At 35.0% G+C, this 16,275-nt stretch overlaps 1 protein-coding gene across 5 annotated transcripts in view; it reads left to right on the top strand.

Moving 5' to 3' along the window:
- Window positions 1–16,275, top strand: part of TANC1 (tetratricopeptide repeat, ankyrin repeat and coiled-coil containing 1) — a 261,532-nt gene that overhangs the window by 95,833 nt on the left and 149,424 nt on the right. Inside the window, exon 2 of one of the 5 annotated variants that reach the window (XM_074215913.1) lies at window positions 7,948–8,037. The exons of the other annotated variants lie outside the window; for them this stretch is intronic. The gene's annotated coding sequence lies outside the window, so the exon portion shown is untranslated. The remainder of the gene's footprint in view (window positions 1–7,947; window positions 8,038–16,275) is intronic. 5 annotated transcript variants of the gene reach the window in all.

Below are 16,275 nucleotides of genomic sequence, written 5' to 3'. Positions count from 1 at the left end.
CCAAAAATATTAATTAATTTTCATCCATATGCACATATATAGTTTTAAGTTATAAAACTTCTTTCCACCCTCCCTTCCCATCCCCTTCCCCTCAGTGGTGAATAGTTGGGTTAGCATTTGTACATACATGTTTTTGATAAACATGTTTACGGATTATTTTCAGTATGAGGGATTAGGATTAAGAGAGATACATAAGAGATAATTTTTATAACCCTCATTCACTTATTTTATAGATTACTATGACAAAAGTGGATCGATGTTTTTCTTATTTTTTCTTGTAGTATTTTCTTCCCAGTACAATGAAAGGAAGAAATAAATAAGTGGAATAAAACAATATGATGTGATATTGCATAAGTATGTAGATTAATGAAGGTAGGATTCTTACTGAAAGTACAGGTGAGTTGTGAGCATGGACATGTAGTGAAGAAACTGAATAAGGAGAAGAGTATTTAGGATAAGCAAGAACTTCAGGAAGGAGATATTCAAAGAAGAGAGGCAATTAGTATGAGAAGTATTCTTCAAAATGGAGGCATAATGGTTGGACATATGCTACACGCTGGAGTGTTAAAAAGAATTGATTTAATAAAATCTAAATTAGGTTGCACTTGTATTCTAACCTGACCTTGGCTCCTCCTCTCCTTTCTCCTCCCTCCATATTTTCCTAATGTTTTCAGAACATTTTTTTAAAAGCTCTGATAAAAGGGAAGTTCAATACCCTTTAGATTAAATTATTTCTGCTTGTTTTGTTGCTTAGGAGACATTTTTAGAGTCAGTTTACAGCATCCTACCAAATATCCCTGGCTCAGCAAGACAGTCATTGCACTAAATTCTTAAATAATGGTCCACAGCCACAGAAAATGGGCAAAGCAACATGGAATAATCAAAAGCAGCTCCATATTTTCCGGATAAAACAAAGCATCTTTTGTTGCTAGATATTTAAAAAGGTACCAGTGAAACTCAGACTGTAGCTTGGAATGGGTTGAAATATCAAATTCAGCTTTCATGCTAATGGTTTTGAACTGTGGTTGCCAGTTTTTTTTCCCTTCAAATTCAAAACCCATCATCATCCAGGAATTCTAAGTCTTGAGCTTCCAGGTTAATTTAGTGTATGTACACCTTAGATTCCCTCTTCCCGTCAAATTGCGTTGTGTAATTCTGGGAATAAGGTAGTGAGGGTTTCATATACAATTTTAAATAAATTGCATCTATCCAGAGATGGAGAACCTTTTTGATAGAGAAATGGTGACCCAAAGGATAAAATTGCAAATACAGTATCTGTGGTATAGTTGGGCATTAAATCATTGAAGCCTTGATTTAGAGCTAGAAGGGTCTTTAGAGGCTAGTAAGTCTCATTTTAGACCTAGGAAATGGAGGCATAGGTGTTAAGTGCTTCCAGCTAGGTCCTATGTGACTCTTTAAGGCTCATGTGCCTTAATTTTCCCCATTTTTGAAATGAATGTAAATAGGTTGATTCGGATGATCTCTGAGGCTTTCTATTTATAAGTCCCATGATTTCAGAGGAAACTGGTAAATATTTACTATTTGGGTTGGCTTAGGATCTTGAGTTTGGTCAGTCTAAAAAAAATTAAGAATTTCTACAACAACTTGAGGGGCAGCTAGGTGCTGTAGTGGATTAAAGCACCGGCCCTGGAGTCATGAGTACTTGAGTTCAAATCCGGCTTAGGACACTTAATAATTACTTAGCTGTGTGGCCTTGGGCAAGCCACTTAACCCCATTGCCTTGCAAAAACTTAAAAAAAAAGTTAATTGGAAATTGCCCTTCCTGGTAATTGCTTTCCTTTGGACTTGTTCTCCTTCCTCTTCCCCACTTTCCCTACATCACCACTTTCTAGTCAGTTGATTGCTGAAAACTCTCCCTCTCCACATCACAGATGCCCTGCTACTCAGTGTCTTCCTTGATATAGATGCCCGGAAGCTTTAGGTCTGGAGTTTTTAACCTTTTTTGGGTCATGAATCAATCTCTTTGGCAGTCTGGTGATGCCCTTCTCAGAATAAAGTTTTTAAGCAAACAAAATAAAGACATAGGATTACAAAGGAAATTAGTTATATAAAAATGCAGTTATAGAGTTTTTTTATTTTTCTATTTAAGTTGGTGAAACTTGGGGTAAACAATGCCTGCTGTAGGAGTTTCTCTTCCCTGTTACAGGTTACATGCCTCTTGTCCCCATTTGAAGGAGAGCTAGGTGAATTTTGAGGTATGTCATTTGGAAGGGTAATATAGCATTGGGAGAAGTCTATGGGAAACATCATGTTTGCTGAGTAAATAAAAGAACTGAAGTTTTTTTTAACTGAAATTATTATTTTAAGGGAGAAAGAAAAAATGAAGGATTCTGTCCTAGTTAAGTTCAGAAAATTAAGAATTGCCTGTTTCTTCTTTAATTGGAACCTAGGTGATAGATCCTTTCTCTTAATTATGATACCTGGTAATTCCTAAATTACCTACAAATACCAACAAATTCCTAAAGTTCTTTTGTACCTAAGTTTTACCTTTTTGGAATGAGGGGGGAAAGAAAATTGACTTCATAGATCACAGAGAGCAAAACTTTCTTACATTTATAGCCACCAGACAAAATAGCCTCTATACTAACTCAATAAAAGGTAAATAGGGTTAAGAGGAAGCAAAATTACAGTCTGTGGTATTTCTGGCTTTTCACGTCCCTTCTTTCTACATCCTTTTCCACTCCAGAGTTTGACCCTTCCCCAAAATTCAAGACCCCGTACTCCATGGTTCCACTGCTTAGCTGTCTTCAACTTTTACTCATTTTTAAAACAAGGAAAAAGCTTATTTATTTCAAACTAGTCAGATGATTTTGATTGGAACTTGGAATGAAGTTTATTCATAATAGTTTCTCATTGGGTTTGTATTTAGGTCTTTTTGTTTTTAATACTATAATAAACAAACAAATAAACAAACAAACAAATAAATAATGCTTTTTTCCCCTCTTAGTATCTGCATCTATTTTGGTGGAGAGATCTGAGTAGCATAATTAGTACTGTGGTTTAACTGGTCCTGAGTCAATTTCCATCCTTTTTTCTCATTCTTTCCTAATTTTGTTATTTCTTACACAGATTTTATTTTCTAATCAATAACTAAGCATTACTTAAGGCTTACTAAGACCCAGGCACTTTGCTAAGTAGCAGGGAGTTAAAGTTTACCTTTTTTTAAAAGGGAGCCTGTGGGGGAGGGTTTGATATGCTGGAATTGAAGATGATGAAGTTACCAGCATCCTAGTCCTTACTTGCTAGAGAAAAGGAGTTTTTCCAAGATTTGAAACACACTTTACCCTAGGCCAGGCTTCTTCATTCAGTACCTTTCCCCTTTCCTTAGCATACCCATTCTCTTCCTTTATGTAACCTCCCTACCCTACTTGAGTAGTTCTGGTACCCTCCCCTAGCCTCCCTCCCACCCCTTTCCCATGGTCAAAAGCCTTCCTCCCACCCCTTCCCATGGTCAAAATTTATGTTTTCTGGATTAGACTTATTTTGGAGGTATTAATTCTTTTTCTTTATCTGACATAATAAAATATCTCATATATGCCCTGGGCTATTTTTCTTCCTCTTTTAAAAATGAATTTTTATATATTGGAATGAATCTTTACTATTAATAAAGACTTGATTTTGCTGAATACTTCTTTTGGTGGATTAGGTTTGAGGGAGAGGAGAGGAGTTTGGTTCAAGGTTCTTTGTCATCTATTTTATATGACTTGATTAACTTCTTGTAAACTAAAGTCCTGATGGGGTTGTTTCTGGAAGGACCAGTTGCCAAGTGTTTGAATTTCTTTGAAAACTTGAATGAAATATTTTTCTTTTTACAGGAATATCTTGAAGTTTTGGTTACCATGACTTCCCTTAAAATCTAACTTTAGGTTAAATTAAGGATTAATTTTTTTTTTTGTAATGTAGTGGTATCATTTTGGGAGTTTGGACTCACATCACAATGACTAGTTTCTTGCAAAGGTCTACCTCTGATTATGGTATAGAGTTAAGGGATTTTAATATCCAATCACAGAAGGTATACTCAGGAAGGTGAAAAGTTGAGGATAGGAGGGAGGAGGTCCCAAATATTGAATTTAAGCTGTCTCCCTTTTCTATTAGTTGTATTTTCTAATTAGGTTAAAAATCCAGAGAGCTAGTAACAAATATTCCCTCTTCTACATTGACCCACATCTGTTGCTTTGCATATTTATTTAAAAAGAGAAAAAAAATCACATGACAGTACTACAGAAACCATCTTTTTGAAAGTCTTCTTTTCTCCAAACATAGTTTAAAATAGTTAATCCTAATTCTGATTTTGTGAAACCCCAGGGGGTGTAAAATTCCTCACAGCCCGACTACCTCATTTACCTCATTTTGAGTTTAGATGAAAATACTGTATATGCTGTTGTAGTATGACCAAGTTAAGACAAAATCAGGAAAAAATAATGAACAATTTAACCAGTTGGAGTCCAGACTTACTTTTATATTTCCAAATGAATTTATTAATTATTACTAATTTTTCTGTTAGCAAACGTGTATTTCTAGGATATAATATCTTTGAACATCCATGTTTTTTTTATTGCTTAGAAGAGTTCCAGGCTTAATAACTGTTTTCATGTAATGATGCATATAATCTCAGTTAAGCTAATGATTATATTTTGTAATGAATTATAAATAAAAATTTGACTTAATGCATTTTATGATTGTTTTCTCCTCTGGGGATGGTGAAGGAAGTAAATTTAAGATCCTAAAATCACAATGATGTAATAGTGTAACAGATATTGAAAAGTCAGCAAGTGAAATAGGTTCCTAACTACCTTCAATTTTTGCAGTCTTAGCAAAGTCTTATCTTGAAAAATGAGGATTATAGACACGTTGTGGGAAGGGAAAGTTCTTTGAGAACTGGTTCAATATTTCAATCTGTTGAGCTTTGGGTAACTAACTCTCTCTGCCTTAAGAACTCAATTACTACTGGTCCCCGTGATTGACCATGTCAGATCCAGGTAGCATCATATGATAGAACTTTGGACTTAGGAAGACCTGTGTTTGAATCCTCTTAACTAGTCATCTCTGGATAAGCTATTACCTTCTCTGAACTTCTGTTTTCTCATCCATCAAAATGGATAATAGCATCCATCCTACATAATTATTGTGAAGTTCAAATGAGAAAATGAAAATCAAACATTTTTTAAACATTAAAGCATTAATAATATTCATTGATAGCTTCCTGTTAAGCAGCAATGTGATGATTACCTGCTTTTTTTTCCAAAGACTATAAGCTAGGAAATTTACCTTTTCTCTTATTTTCATGCCTATTTGAGGACAGTCTCACTTGCCATTTTTTCCCACATCTGTCAAGAAAAGCCCTTAAATCTAGACTTGGAGGATCTGATTCTTTAGGTCCCAGGCAACAACAATTACATCTCTTTAAATGTTAAAAGCTAAAAGTGCAGGTTGGTGGAAAGGATCAATGGATGAGGTTTCTTTCCAAAGCAGCTATTTGAAATTCCTCATCTCATTAAGGACTAATACCTGGTTAAATGTGAAAAGCTAAAAAGTACAGGTTAGAGGAAAGGGCCAGTGGAGACTTATTTCCTTAGCAGTTATTTGAAATTCCTCACCCCATTAAGGAATGATGCTTTGGTGCCTAGGAAGTAACTGCTTTTGAGGGGATCAGTCAACTGTAGAATTTAATTTGCTTCTGATGACAGTCTTGACAATTCTGTAGTATTCAAAGCAATGAGTCACCTCAAGTGTTGATGGCTAGGAAGTATTGATTTATATTGTCATTGATGCAGACAGACCACTTTGATGGTTTTGGTTCTTGTCTGGAATTGTTCTAGGTCATGGAATTACTAGGAGCAAAAGAGGCATGCTAAAAGGACTAGCTGCAAACTCTGATTCTTGTTCCCCAAGTTCAGGCTCTTGTTATCACCCATCTGGACCAATAGACTTTCCTGACCCTGTTTCTGTTCTGGCTTGCTCCCTTTCCAGTTCATCCTTAGACTACTTTTTTTTGGCTGGGAAAATAAAATGCCTGTGGCTTCCAATTGCCCCATCAAGTTCAAACTTATCTGCTTGCTGTTCAGGGCCCCCCTGCACAGTCTGCTTTTACAATTTGATCTAGTACTATTCTCCATGAAGCAGTGTACTGCTATCTGTGGTTTGTCTGTTTGTCTTAGCATCCCTGATGGCTAGCAAAATGCTTGCCCCATAGAGGGGCTTAATATGTGTTCAGTGAATTGACCTGAATCAAACCACTTTGAACATCCTATACACTCCCCTCTGTTCTTGGTGTCTACATGGCCTTCTTCACTGCTGAATGACTAACCTATTGTTTAAAAAAACTATCTCACAGACTACCTCCTCCTAGAGGCCTTTTTTTTTTTTTGCATTTATAGTATTCCATATTATTGTTAACTGCATTGGCTGTCATATCCTTTGGTTAATGGAATGTAAATTCAATGAGGGCTGGGACCCTGCCATAACCTATCTTGGCATTTCCTCCCACCCTAGCACATAATAGCTGCTAAATAAATATTTGTGTGTTGAATTAAACTTGATGCACGATATCATTTTTTCCCATTTGTTTTTTCAGAATTGTAAATTTGCAGATCTTATATCCCTCCATGATTCTAGATAAGCTGTGTGTAGTCTTTTTCAATTTTTTTTTCAACCCTTTACCCAGATATAAGCCATTTTGGTCATTAGTTTTTTTTGTCTTAATATTGAGAAAACAGCTATCCTCCAGGAACTTTCATCTTAGATGTGTTATTGATAAACTAGAGAGAGCCCTTGAGTTTCAGTCTTCAAATATCATCTTCCTGCCTTTAGGCATCACTAGCCAGGCATGTGGTGATTCTCATATGAATCTGTTTCTTTTTAGAAGGAAAATAGGATTATCAAGGATGTCCTTAATTTCCTTGATTGTCTTTTGAGCTGGTCTTGAAATCTAGATTCAGATACAACATGAATAGTCCTTAGATTTTCCTTGTGTGTGTGTGTGTGTGTGTGTGTGTGTGTGTGTTTTGACAGCTCTGTTTGTATTCCTAGGATCATCAGTCTCGATCTGGAAGATGCCATCTGTAATTTACTGAAAATTCAATGTAGTGTGTGCACTCCTTTGTATGAGTGTTTTTGAAAGCCATTTTAATTCCTTATAGCTAAGTGAATACCCACAAGGAGTTTTATAGATTGGAATTTTGAACAGATAAATATATATGTCGTATTTAATTTCTAACCCTGAAGTGATTCATTTATTCTTCATTTTTGAAATGAGGATTAACCAAAGGATTTTGTTAGGCTTGTTAAGGTTCAAATTCAAGATTTTAAAGTGTTAGAATTTCTTACAAATTTTTTTTTGTTGTAATCTGTCTCAGTTCTCTACAGAGATTTTGACGATGTTATTCAGATTTAAGTTTTTGACAGTATCCTTCAATGTGACTAAGACTTGAGACCTCCCCCCCTTCCTTTTAACATGGTTTCTATGGACATTCTGACCTTTAAGCAAGCTCCTTCTGTGATTCACAGTCTTGGGGAATTATTCTTCATTTATGTACTTCTTTTTTGGGGAGGCTGTTTTTGAAATCTTTGGTAAATGGAAATGCTTATCAAACAAATAGTAATATTGGAAATATTTTAATAGGTGTGCTGTTTCTGATGGCCCTCTTGTTTCCATGTAGATTTTCTTAAGATCAAGATCTGGGTAGGAACCTTCAAGATGATTTAGTTCAACTTCCTCATAAAGTGACTTATCCAAGATTTTTCCATTATCAAGTTTTTTTAACCACTTAAGAACCATGAATTAAACATTTAATTACTTCATTGACTGAATGCAACAAAGAAGAAAAAAAATGAGTACTAGATTCTCTGTAAAAGGTATGATTCAACCACACTGTTAGATGACTGGCTACTCCCAAGAATTTTTTTTTCTTCTATTCTTATCTTCAGGAGATCATTGAATAGAAGACTGGGAGTGAAGGGGATGATCTCTTCTGATGTTTCCTCCCCTTGTTATTGGTGGCTGAAGATTTTAAAGCAGTAAGTTATTTTATCTGCACTGACTTTATTTTTTCCAAGTATTCCATAGTGGTAGACAGGAGTTTCCAACCTGGTTCCATAGCAGTAAATCACTGGGACTATTAGATCAAGGTACTTGGGAGAACTAGATTTTGAGTTCATATTATGTCCCTGCTACTCAATCTGTAACCTTGGTCAAGTCTCTTCTCTATCAGTAAAATTTGAGTATTGAATTTGTTTACCAACTCTGATACAAAAAAAGAACAAATTATGACAAAATTAATCCCAAGAAGGAATGTTTTCCTATTTGCTATAATGGATTTTGCTTTGAGCTTTCCTTTTAAAATAAATCCAAATAATCTCATATTTGTAGGCCATAAAATGCTAAAAATAAAACTATATCCTCATGATAAACTTGTGAGATAGATAAATATCATTAATGACTCTATTATTTCCATGCTATACAGAAAGAATGGAGCCTTAAGATAAGAGATTGAAATTACTTGGCCCATTCTTATAGGGCTTGTAGAGGAGGTATCTAGACACCATAAAAATCACAGGGATAGAGCTCATAGAAGTCATATAGGACAGTGTTTCCCAACCACATGTAATTTTTACTAGGCCATACATTTTTACTACTTATTTCTTAAAACTAACAAATAGAGCTTCTGTGCCCTTCCTCTCCATTAGTCCTATGTTTCTACTGTTCTAGTCTTGCTGCCTGAACTTTAGAGAAACCCATTTCTGAATCTGCTCAGGATGGGTTTTTCCTTAGAAGGAAATGTAAACATTTTATTTGTCTACAGTATTGTTTAGGTTGGGAAATTCTAATCTCCTCCCGTCTTCCTTATGTATAATAGAGTCCAGCCCTATACCAGCTTGGGTATGGGTGTGTCCATCTTACTCTAAAAGTTCCTTTTGGAAAGAGATCAGTTGACAGAGACCAATTCTTCACAGTCTTCTCAAAAAGAGATAAAGTTTCAGAAATAGTTTTAAATTCTAAGGGAAATCAAAAGCTTAGTGGACTGGGAGTGAAGACTGTTTGAAGTATGCAGCTGTGGTTTGGAGAAACATCATTTCTCTAATTGTTGTAGGGAAATTTATCCATTAGTTTAAAGTCTTTGAGTGAGTTCACCTGCAAACAGTGTGATAACTGTAAATGTGAGACTGTAAGATTGCCATAGGGGTTGGTGATTGTTAGAATGATCCTAATTTGTTTTACATTTAATTTTTAAAATTCTGAACTTAAATACAAATTAGAATGAGAATATTTTCATATACAAAGTTAAAAAACAATATTGAATCTGAATCTCCTCTTTTCCTTTTAAGCATTAGAAATTCAACACATAACTTTCTTTTTGTAAATTTTTTTTTTGAATTTATTTATTTTCATCCATTTGTACATGCATATTTCCAGGTTACAAAATTTCCTTCTGCCCTCCCTTCCCACCTCCTTCCCCTCAGTTAGGAACAGTCAGGTTAGCATTTAAAAAAATACTTTGTTAGTAATTAACATGCTTTGTTAAACATATTAAAATATTTTTTAAAATATGTTTTTACAAATTAGTAATTTTTAGCATGAGGAATTAGGATTAAGGGAAAGATACACAAGAGATAATTTTCATTATGTGTACATCAGATTTAGTAGGGGTGTTTTATTTTTTTTCTGTGTTTTGTTTTGTTTTTCTTCCTCTGGTTGGGGATAACATAATCCACATTCTGTCAAATATGCTTGTCCTAGCTCTCTGGACTGCCGAGAAGAGTTGTTTCCATCAAGGTTGTTCATCTTATAATGTTGATATGTAAATTGTTCTCTTGGTTCTATTCCCTTTGCTCAGCATCAGATCCTGTAAGTCTTCTTCTCTAGAGTCTGACCATTTATTGTTTCTTATAGAACAATATTTCATAGTTTCATATATACCATAACTTGTTTAGCCATTCCCCGACTGATGGCCATCCCCTCAATTTCCAATTCTTTGCCACTGCAAAAAGAGTTGCTCTGAATATTTTAGAACATGCAAAACTTTTCCCTTTCTTTTTAAACAATTTCTCCTGGAAATAGGCCTAGAATTGGAATTGCTGAGTCTAAGGGTATGCTCTTTGGGCATAGTCCATATTGCTCTCCAGAAAGGTTGGATCTATTCACAACTCCACCAGCAATGCATCAATGTCCCAATCCTCCTACAACTTCTCCAACATTGATCATCTTCCCTCCCTTTTTCTCATCTGGGCTAATCTAATAGATGTGAGATGATACCTCATCGTTTTAATTTGCATTTCTCTAAAACAGTGATATGGAGCACTTTTTCATATGATTTTATATATATATATATATATATATATATATATATATCTTTAATTTCTCCATTTGAAAACTATCTGTTTATATCTTTTGACCATTTATCTCAATTGGGGAATGACTTGTGATCTTATAAATTTGATTCAATTCTCTATCCATTTTAGAAACGAGACCTTTGTCAGAACTCCTGGTTGTGAAGATTGTTTCCCGGCTTTCTGCTTTTTTTTCTAATTTTGGCAGCATTGATTTTATTAGTGCAAAAACTTTTATTTAATATAGTAAAAATCATTCATTTTGCAGTTTGTAATTGGCTCTAATTCTTGTTTGGTCATAAATTTATCCCTTTTCCATAGATCAGATAGAATATAATTTGGTCTATTAATTTATCTATGGTATCGCTCTTTACGTCTAAATCCTGTACCTATTTTGACCTTATTTTGGTATAGGATGTGAGAAGTGGATCTATGCCTAGTTTTTGCCATACTATTTTCCAGTTTCCCAACAATTTTTGTCAAATAGTGAGTTCTTATTCCAGAGGCTGATGCTTTTGGGGTTTGTCAAATAGTAGATAGTTATTTACTGCTTTTTCTTTTGAATCTATCCTAATCCACTGATCCATTACTTCATTTCTTAACCAGTACCAGGCAGTTTTGATAACTGCTACTTTATGGTATAGTTTTAGATCTGGTAGAGCTAGGTCACCTTCTTTTATATATTTTTTTCATCAGTTCCCTTGCTATTCTTGCCCTTTTGTTGCTCCAGATGAATTTTGTTACTATTTTTTTCCTGGCTTGGTAAAGTAGTTATTTGGTAATTCGTTTGGTATGGCACTGAATAAGTAACTTAATTTGGGTAGAATTGTCATTTTTATTATATTAACTTGACCTAACCATGAGCATTTGCATTTTTCCAATTCTTTTCATCTGATTTTGTTTGAGTGAAGAGAACTTTATAATTAAGTTCGTACAATTTCTGGGTTTGTCTTGGGAAGTAGATTCCCAAGTATTTAATGTTGTCTGCAGTTATTTTAAATGGAATTTCTCTTTCTATCTTTTGTTCTTGGGCTTTGTTGTTCATATATAGAAATGCTAATGATTTATGTGGATTTATTTTACATCTTGCTACTTTGCTGAATTTGTTAATTATTTCAAGGAGTTTTTCAGATGATTTTCTCGAGTAAGTATACCATCATATCATCTGCAAAGAGTGAAAGTGTTGCCAATTCTGATTCTTCAATTTCTTTTTCTTCTCTTATTGCTACTGCTAGCATTTCTAATAACTATATTGAATAGTAAACACTTCACTTTCAAGCTATCTTGTTTGCCTGTGTTTCTTTGTTTTTTCTAATGTGTTTTAAAAATATGCTTTAGTCACCCTCATTTCTTTCCTTCTTTTATTATTGTGGGAGGAAGATAAGAACCCTATTGTTTTCTCTTCCCTCCAACTATCTTTGAAATTAAACCCTTGTTTAATAAATAAATAAATTCCTTGTATCAACCTTGCAGAGTTAAGCAAAGCAAATTTCCACATTGGTTGAGTCTAAAAATGAATGTCTTAATCTGCATCCTTCATAGATATGCTTTAATGTTAATTATCTGGTATAGTATTCGGTCATTCATTTTTTAAAATTTTTTTTATTTTTAGATTTTTCAAGGCAATGGGGTTAAGTGGCTTGTCCAAGGCCACATGGCTAGGTAATTATTAAGTGTCTGAGGTCAGATTTGAACCCAGGTACTCCTGACTCCAAGGCCGGTGCTGTATTCACTGCACCACCTAGCCATCCCCACTGTGCCACCTAGCCCCCCCTCAGTCATTCATTGCATTCACCAGTTTTCTTAAGATTCTTGTGTTCATGCCACCTTCATATTAAAATCTCTTCCTTTCTATGTTTCATTTCTATTTGTATAATAATACAGAATACCTGATTTTATATTTCTATTGGATTGAATTAGCTTTAGTTTTTTTAACTTATAATTGTCCATATGTAGTTGGTGGGAGAGAAGATTAATTTTAACTTTTAACTTAATATTTATTTGTCTGTAATTGGTGAGGGGGGAGAAGTATTTTTTCTAGACTGATGCTTGCAGAAAATGAACAGTGTTGCTAGAATGTAGAATATATAAAACTCTAGAAACTTACATTCCTGTTTTGTCTTTGACCAGCCAAGTCTAAAGCAGTATGCTAATATGGTTAACTGCAGTGGGAAAATATTGACATAGTTGCTAAGGCATTTTACCAGACATGTCATTGAGGCCACAGTTTTTGAAGGCAGAGCAGTGATTCTTATGGTGGTGGTAGCAGAACACAGCCAGTAAAATGACAGGAGACCCTGAAGGGAGTGGGGGTGGGTGGGAGAAGGGGGGGGGGTTGCATTGGGAGCATGATTAAATGTGCATTTATTTTGTTGTTTCCTCCATTATAGAACTCAAAAATAAGGTAGTTAAATAATCAGATGTACAGCTAATTTGGTCTGTCTGTGTCTGAGTATAACATGATTGGAACTGGTTATGTTTCATTTTAATAGTGTGTTTTAGAGGAAAGATGTTTTAAATGCTTTCCAGACACATGTTATCCGTGGCACTCTTTTTTTCCCCCCAGAATGTTTATAGCTTACACTTTTCCTTATAAAGTAAAATCAAATAAATGGTAGCATTCCCTCTTTGCCTGGCAGTGTTGCTAGTTGGCAGATAGCATTGAGGATGGCAGAGCCAGGATTTGGATTTGAATAGTGAAGAGGTGGTATGCTGCTTTATAGCATTGTTCTCTCCAAAGCCCTCTTCTCCCCACCTATTTTTCCACCCCCAGAATGTTATCTTATCGAATATGACACAGTGTTCTTGATGATTATCATTCACAGAACCCTGCATATTAAAGTGTTATCTGCCTTTAATCAGTATCCTTCCTTTGAGCTACCTAATGGTGGGAAGTTTTATAAACAAAGTACAAAGAGAATTCCAAATGTACTCCTTGCATTTGAGGAAGTTGTAATGTAGTATGGAGATACTGAATGAACTGCTAGGGATCAGTAGGTAGGTGACACAGTGGAGATAAAGAGCTGGTTTTGGAGTCAGAAAGACCTGAGTTCAAATCCAGCCTAAGGGACTAGTTGTGTTTGGACAAGTCATTTAACTTGTTTACCATGGTTCCCTCACCTGTAAAATAGGCATCATAATTTAGCACATAACTGTCAGGGTTGAAGATCAGGGGAGAAAATATTTGAAAGCACTTAGCATGATGGTGCTAGAAAAATGCTAGTTATTATTATCATCATATAGGGTGACTAAATGCCTAAATAATAATAAGATCTGCAGAATGCTTTAATACATTATCCATTTGGTTTTCGCAACAAACCCTGTATAAAGTAGGTATTATTATTATCTCTCCACTGAGGAACCTGAAAGCTTGAGATATCGCAACTTGCCTAGGGTTTCACAACTAGTAATTGAATCCAATTTTGAACTCATGTCTTTCTGACTTAAGTTTAACACTTAGTTCACTGGGCCACCTAATAAGGTTGAATTAAAAACATAGCAGAAGTGCTTATTTGAATGATGTATGTGTGATTCATGTTTGTATAAATAAATTTGTGTTTATGTGCATATGTATTATATATGCAGTTTATTCATCATTCATTTACTTATTTTAGGTCTGAAAAGACTGGTTCAAAGTTAAATTGTACCCGGCCCCCACCTCCACCCCACCTTGCCAGTTTCTTCTCCTGTGCCTGTTTCTAATGTGATTGGAGTGTGGTTGTAGGTGTGGGCACCATGTATTTGGAGTAGAGAATAGCAAGAGCTGTTTGCCTTCGAATTTGGCTGGAGGGAAGCAGTCAAGAATTTGATTAAAATCTTCCTCCTAATCGATCCTGAAAAATCTTTTAAGAAATAACTTCAGAAAGTTTTGAATTATTTAAGTAAGAATAATGATTATTCACAAACTACTTTTTGCTGGATTTGGATGAAAGACTATTTGAAATGATGCAGTGCTGTTAGATAGAGAAGGGTCTTTGGGCAACAGAGTGAGCTGATGACAGAATTGAGACACAGGGGAGGGTGATAAAATGATCGTTCGGTCTGGAGAGATTTGCAGGGAAGAGGTGGAGGAGTTGGGAGAAGAGTTGTAATGCCTCAGAAAACCTTAAAGCTTTGGGAGAATGCTGGGTAAACTAATGTTTGCTGACAATGCTCCGTGAATATTCTCCAGGCTATGTTTTACTTTTCTTTATTTTTCTTCCATCTAGTTCAATTTCCATTTTACACATCTGAACAAGACTGTTCTTCTTAAGATAAAATGATATTTAGAGGGAGTAGTTTTTGGGAACAGGGAATGAACACAGTAACATTTGTGGGTAATTTTAGGACTGCCTTAAATATATTCAAATCACTGCCATGAAAATCATTTATATTTTTCTTTCTTTCATGATTATATCAATACATTAAAATCAGATAGAAATGACCCTTAGACTTTTGGATGCATGATGTTCAACACCTCTGGTGTAAGGCTTATACTTAGCTGGAAATATCTGATTAAGGAAGTGAACCAATCTTGCAATGAGAACAAGGAATAATAGTCTGAATGTTGCCCTGGTGTTCTATGGAGGGGAAGGCATGGATGTGTCATGACCTGCATCAGTGAAGGGAAAATTGAAGGGAAAGTTCTGTCTTGAAATCTTGGAAAATATTGAAGATTTAGTGTACATTGGTTAAGCCCAAGGATAATGACTTTAAAGTTTTATTTTGAGTAATTCAGAATTCATTTTTAAAACCTGCATGTTTTAATTGAAACTGACTCAAATACCTTCCTCACCATGCCTATATTTATTTATTTATTTATTTTAGGTTTTTGTAAGGCAAATGGGGTTAAGTGGCTTGCCCAAGGCCACACAGCAATTATTAAGTGTCTGAGACTGGATTTGAACCCAGGTAATCCTGACTCCAGGGCCGGTGCTTTATCCACTGCGCCACCTAGCCGCCCCATCTTTATTTTTTTATTAATATTTTATTTGTTTTCCAATTATATACAATAGTAGTTTCTACCTATCTTTTTTTTTTGGTAAGGTTTTGATTTTTTACAATCCCCTTCCCCTCCCCCCCACCAGGCAGTCTGATAATCTTTACATTGTTTCCATGCTATACATTGACCGAAATTGAATGTATTGAGAAAGAAATCATGTTTGAGGAGAGAATGAAATATTAGTGATAGCAAAATTATGTAGTACATAAGATACTTTTTTTTTTTAAAAAAAAAATAGAAGATAATAGACTTTGGTCTTTGTTTAAACTCCACAGATCTTTCTCTGGATACAGATGGTATTCTCTGTCACAGGTACTCTAAAACTCCTGATCATCCCTATCTTTATCATCCCCACACTCTACCCTAGATTTTAGGAACTGACTTAGCAGGGTTTGCCAAGAGTCATTAACTTGACTGAGTTATCTTAGATAGAATACAGACTTGAATAACAAATACTCAGTGGATAAAAATACATAGGAATTTATTTTATGGGTAAGGGGTAGGGAGGTCACACTTAGCTAGTGAGGCCAAATTTGAATTGAGGCCCTCCTGATTCAAGGGCTCTATGTACTTCACTACCCAATTTTTCCTGTCTGAGAATTTTATGAGAGGAGGCAATGATCACATTTTTTGGAATACCTTTAATATAGCAAAGTGGGAAGTAGGAGTAGTAGGTGGGCCATCAGAGAAATTTTTCTTCAGGTGTTGGCTAAACTATAGTATAGATTCACATTCAACATAACATAAAGGTGATGTAACTGTGACTATAATTATTCATGAATTAAAGGAAATAGCTTAAACATGCCCCCTATCTCCAGATTCATTTATGTTACAGCAGGGATGTGAGGGAAAGAAGATTAATGATGATTGCAGCTGGTTGGCTTTTAAGATCAGTGTTCCAGGGGTGTGGTAGAGCTAATTAATTATTAGAACACCAATAATTAAAA

The sequence above is a fragment of the Macrotis lagotis genome, chromosome 1 (genome assembly GCF_037893015.1).
Source record: "Macrotis lagotis isolate mMagLag1 chromosome 1, bilby.v1.9.chrom.fasta, whole genome shotgun sequence".
Lineage (NCBI taxonomy): Eukaryota > Metazoa > Chordata > Mammalia > Peramelemorphia > Peramelidae > Macrotis > Macrotis lagotis.
Note: the sequence above shows the minus strand (reverse complement) of the source record. Positions and strands in the feature narration are given on the sequence as shown.